This window comes from Temnothorax longispinosus, chromosome 10 (assembly GCF_030848805.1).
Source record: "Temnothorax longispinosus isolate EJ_2023e chromosome 10, Tlon_JGU_v1, whole genome shotgun sequence".
Taxonomy (NCBI): Eukaryota; Metazoa; Arthropoda; class Insecta; order Hymenoptera; family Formicidae; genus Temnothorax; species Temnothorax longispinosus.
In genome coordinates, this window is record NC_092367.1 from 17,261,014 (window position 1) to 17,267,162 (window position 6,149).

The 6,149-nt window shown below is 32.0% G+C and overlaps 1 long non-coding RNA gene across 1 annotated transcript; it reads right to left on the bottom strand.

Annotated features, from left to right (window-relative positions):
* Positions 1–4,405: 4,405 nt before the first annotated feature.
* Positions 4,406–5,917, bottom strand: LOC139820575 (uncharacterized). The gene is made up of 2 exons (XR_011734024.1): positions 4,806–5,917; positions 4,406–4,724 (listed from the first exon to the last, which is right to left on the bottom strand). It is a non-coding gene; the product is annotated as an uncharacterized lncRNA (long non-coding RNA).
* Positions 5,918–6,149: the final 232 nt, after the last annotated feature.

Sequence of the window (6,149 nt, forward strand, 5' to 3'; positions counted from 1 at the left end):
ATAAGATAATAAGTACAATGCGGATGTAGTAATTCCATAATTAATTAATTTAATTGCTATAAATGGCTCTTCGCGACGCGGTCGTGTTTTGCGCATCGTGACAGAGAGAGCGTAAGATCATTACGCTTATCTGCCAGCTATAATCAGCTGGCAATGGAAGGATTATATTTCCTTTCTATTTCTGGCTTTGCCAGAGACGATTTGGCCAAAAAAGGTATGTGCATGCAGTTAAGGCAATATTTCTTGCATATACATATATATAATCGGAGACGGAAAGGTGACGTCTCCAGTTCAATTTGAATTAACCGAACTTAAAATCTCTTAAACTCTCTTTTAAACACTCTTTTAAACATACACTTCCTTAATCTCGGGTAATCGCGGTCGCGGTCTAATTAATATTGATAATCTAAATAAACTAATAAATGCGGGTAGGTAGGAATGAAGCATTAGGTAAATAGAAATATGGTTAAGTAGGAATATGAACATACAGGAATATGTGTATAGACAGGGAATACATACATAGAGTTAAAAGTCCGGGTAGGTAGGAACATGGAGGGATTATAACTCGAAATGTTAATTATGTAGAATAATTATGTAATAAGTTAAATTTATGTGAATCTTGAGTAGCTACGTATAATATTACATAATATTATTTAATTGTCATTTTACTAATTATGTAATAAATTTTAAATTTATTACATAGTATGTAATTTTATAGACAGTACGTTAAAATTATGTAATATTAAATCATATTACTTAATAATATGTAATATTAATTATAAACAAATTATTATAGTAAAGAATTGTACGAAAAATTGTATTAAAATCGAAATGGGATACCAATACTGGATATATTATACATAATCGACAGAAGACGTACGATAAATATAATACAAAATTTGCTAAATTAGTGTTTAGTAATTATTGCGTTTTTACAATTTTTACAATTTTTACAATTTTTTAGAATATTCAACGAATATTCAATTTTATGCTTTATCCTGAATTTCGCGTTTGAAAGATTATCACTAATTAATTATTATAATTTTCATATAAATGTGAAGACGTGAAGATTCGAATGCTGAATCAACGATCAAATAATAGCTTTTTGCTCGTGAAATTTGACATCTGCCTAAAATTTAATATTATAAAATTACAATTATATTTTTTAAAATTATTACGAAATTCATGACTTAAAATTATCACAATTCGTTATTAATCGGAATACGCAAAATGCAAAACTATATTTTTTGAAGAATTGATTTCATAAATTTTACTTTTATTTCATAAAATATTCTATACTTTGCAATGTTGAAGACCGCATTTTTACGTTCTTGAATGCGATCGTTATCTCAGCTTTTATCACTGTCTCTCGCGTCAGATGGACGTTAAGACGTTCGTACCGGAAGGGAGGCGTAACGATTTTCAACGTGGAGGGTTAATTAGTTCGATGCCCCGTTGAAGATCGAAGACCCAGTTGTAGAACCAGAATTAATCCCTGGTTTTCTTACATCTCGGATCCTTGGTAGCAGTGGTTTCGGCACGAGTAGGTACGCAACATCGATTCGCGAAATTAATTAGAACATATATATTATAAGAGAAGATTTTGTTCTTCTCAATGAAATATTCTTCTATTATCGCTAGTGTTAATCATGTTTCTGTCTTGCTCATAAAAAGACAGTAAAGTTGAGTAAAGTGGATATGGATAAAATAATTGTTTATAAAAGAAAGAAAAAAGGAAAAGAAAAAATAGTAAAACAGAGAGAAAAAAAAGAAAAAAAAAGAAAAAAAAAGAAAAAAAAGAAATGAGTAGATTTAAGGAAAAAAAATTAAAAAAACCAGGATCCAATTATAACACATTTTTGATATAATGTAGTTACAAACGACTATATTTTATTTTTCAATTTTTTGTTTCTCATAAACATGGTTTTTTGAAACCATTTCCAGGGACTAGATTTTACGGTCCCAAATATCAATATTAATTATTGAATGCATACATTTCATGCATTTTGTTATTAAATATACTCGTTTGTAACTGCTCTTCGATAACAATTATTTTATCCATATGTTTTTAAAATAAAATAAATATATATTGTAATGGATATATATTTTAATTATAAGAAAGAAATGTATTTTAATAATGGAAGAATATTATAATAGTGTAAATATATACGGGATGCAATAATTTGAAAAACGATGATCGTCATTACTCGCTGCCGAAATGACCGCTATCGGGAGCAATCCGGAAGATCTGGGATTCATTCCTTCCTGCAGTGGGCCCTTGACGTTCAACGGGTTTGCTTAATTTTCTTTCACATTCTTTTGATTTCATGGGGCTCGACAAAAATTAGGGTATATTGAGCTCACCTTCCATCTTGAGAATCGTTCTTCTTTATATCGGCAACTGACGGACGTATCACCCGGCGGAGGAACTTTGCTCTGATCTCTGATCAAATCGTTGGATCAGTTATCCTTAAACCGATGGTAACGTAATTTTTTTACTTTTTGCGATTTTTTTAGATTTAAAATAAGTAGATTTTAAACAGACTTTAAAATATAGGCAGAAGATAAAGCTTTTTATTTGATCGTTGACTTGCACCTCGAAATATCTCATATTTTTTCTATAATAAGAAAATTTAATAATAAAAAATTGATTGTTTGAAAAATATTTACAATAGTTAAATATCTAAAATAGTGAATTTTTGTATTATTATATTTATTTCGAACATCTTCGTGTAACCTGGCGTTAGGAAAAAAAATGTATGTATTTATAATATAAATATATGTATATAAATATTTCGAAAGCAAATTCTTTATCATATGCTTTACAATTCTGTATATTTTCCACTTTTTTATGCAGATAATAATAAAAAATTATATAAATTGTGATAAATAAATTGTAATTATACATTGATATATATTGTGAAATATAACAATATACGTATAATTACAATTTATTTCTATTACAAGAAAAAACAATAAATAAAAAAAGCACATATTCAAAGAAAAGAGGACCGCCAATTAAAGTTGGCGGGGGTGGTGGAGGGCCTCTACAGGTTGATCTGTTTTTATTAGAAATTTTAATTTTAATTAAATTTCGAAATATATAAAATAACGTTACTTATTTTGCGTGCGTAAAATTACCGTAAAATTTTTCCTTGAAAATTTACTATTAATCCTGTAATAAAAGAAGTGGAAACAATTATCTATATGATACTTTTATATCGGATTTAATTTGGAGGAAAAATAAGAATAAAAATTTTTTTTTAAATTATACGCAGATAGATAGTTTGTTCTGTTTCTCCTTCGAATTCTGTTGCGAATAGTTGTCTAGATAATCGATGATTTAGAAACTTCATAAATTTCACTTGATACTGAATCGTTTCAATTTCTGACTGCACTTTACGCTATCGGTCTTCTGCTAGTTCGTCTATCAATTATTTGCATATATCTGCTACATCCAAGATCTTTCTTCGCAATAGGTACTATTCTTTTCCCGTTTTCGTATTCCTCGCTATTTCGCGCCGTATGAATTTTTTATCAATTTTTTTTAACCGACTACATGCTTTTCTCTCCCGGCTTCCATTCTTCCATTCTTCTGTTGATTCTTTTCCTTTCATCATCAGCAATTCTTCAGCCGTCGCTTTTGCGACCCGGATAGGATCGCGAGAACTCAAAAGAACCGGGCGCATAGAGCGCCAATAGTATTTCCCTATAACAATATTTTAACAAAACTTTCGCATCGTAAACAGCGAACGGCTCTTAATTAGCTCGCTTTCCCTACGATTGGATTTCCAATAGAGCCTCGACTCATCGCTATATATTAATTGACATAATTAATTGTTATAAAATATGAATGTAATTAATCATTACAAAATAGCAATATTTAAACAAATTATATATTCTCCTTCGCCCCTCTTTTATGAGAAAATAGATATTTCGTCCATATTTACTCGACATGATCAAACGGCGTCCGTTGAGTTATTCGTGGACCATGTCGAGTGAACTTCGACATCAATTTTTTCATAAAGGCGGACGAAGGCGGATAAACAACTATATATGTCCAAAAACTAGACACTTTGCCCTATCAAATGGCGCAGAGCTCACCTTAATCCATTTTAATTCACAAACTTTTTTCCTGTTTGAATATTGAAGTAAGAACTTTTTAATAGTCGAATATGTCGTGTATATTTATTAATATATAATAGTACTCAAATGACATAAAACTAAAATAAATATGTGTTTTGAAGCCTAATAAATAAGTTCTGATAGGCATTTAACTCATATTCGCGGTTATGCTTTCAGCGGAGACTTTAGAAAGTAACCTATCGAATTATACTAGAATTTCAGTATTCACGAAAATGTCATACTTTATCAGATCATTTTGAGGAAAGAACAAAGGATAAAATCAATTATAAGCACATTTATTTATAGTTTAGGATATATATTAACATAAAAATCTCGTCAAAATTTGAATTATACGTTTTTTATTTTTTTGCGGACAAGGGGGGGGATGCTTCCCGTGGACCCTGCGCCCCGCAGGGCTCCCCAGGTCCCCGCCCGGCATTTGCCCTATGGCCCACGGGAAAACCACGGGTCAAAAACCGTGGGCAGGCGGTCCTCTTTAAACTGGTTCGCTTCCGGAAGTCCTGGCCGATGTTCTGCCGCAGATTGAAATTCCTTCTGAACTCGTCTAAGGACCTCCTTACGCGTACCGTCGACTTTCTCTAAGAAAAACAAATAGACAACGCGCAGTAACACAGATATAAGATATAACTCTTAAAAGTTAAAGAAATTAACACACTTACAAAACTCCTTTCTCATAAACATTTATATTTCTCTCGGAACCATTCCTGGATAATTTTTAGCGCTTTGGCCTTTCGACGACTACATTCGTTTGGCAGCGCGACTGACTTTCGAGCAATATCAAAGATATCATCAATATCAATAACATCAATGGTATCAATATAAAACCAATAATAAGATGAACGTTTTCGAGTTGAATATATAGACATAGTGGAAAATGATCACTGCCTGTTCTTTTATTATCTACGACCATCTTGTTAATCTTATTTTTTGCTTTCTCGTTTACTATTGCAAGATCTAGTACCGACTTTTGTAGTACATTACCGACTTTACATACTCTAGTATATTCTCCTTGTTCATCACCTTTTATGTTTCCATTTAATATGACCCATTTTCTTTCATTTATTTTTTCAAAAATCTATTTGCTTCGGTTTGGTACTTCTTTGGTACTTCTTCCTCTTTCGAGTTTCTTCCACCCATTTTTCCTATATGAACATTAAAATCTCCTACTATCAGTAGATTTTCTTCTTTGTTTTTAGGTATTAATTTTTCTACTTCGTTCCACATTTCTTTTATTCCTTTTTCTACGTTTCTTCTATACACTGTCACAATCTGCCAAATTTCTCCGCCTAATTTAACTTCTCTCTTAGTTATATCGAGTGGACCATCTTCTTTATTTATCTGCTCCTTTTCTTCTTTAATCTTGTTTTTTTACGCCTGTAATGATTCCGCTTATACCCCTTCCTCTGGTTCCTTTTTTTTCATTCCTCCTGGCAGGGTCACATCTCCATTCGTAATTGTCTGGTAGACGTTTTTTTATCGCGTTCCAGTGTTCTTCTTTTACAAATGTTTCCATTATAATAATTATATCATATTCCTCTATGTATGGGTGTATATCTTCCCTTGTATTTCTGTTATTAAGCTTTTTATTCAGTCCACGGATATTCCAAAAAACTATTTTTATTTCACAGCCCGTTGGAACGACCGCGCGAACTTCTTTCTGACTATAGGGTTCGCATAGCGAATTTTTCGTAAGTGTATCAACCACGGACATCATCTCGATACTGAAGTGATTACTCTTGACCGTGAGAATAAAGAAGAAAATCTTTCGATTGCGAAATCATTGCTTATCGCGAGCAAGATAGATAAGACAACGAAAGATTAAAGAAGGGTGCGGCCCATGGACTGATATTTTCCGCGTAACGCGTATCGCGTAATCAATCACAAGCGTGAATATGCGTAACAGGAAATGTGAAACGTCTCTGATTGGTTACGCGATACGCGTTACGCGGAAAATATCAGTTTATGGGGCCGAAGCCTTAAAGATAAAAATTAGCTTTGTCTGA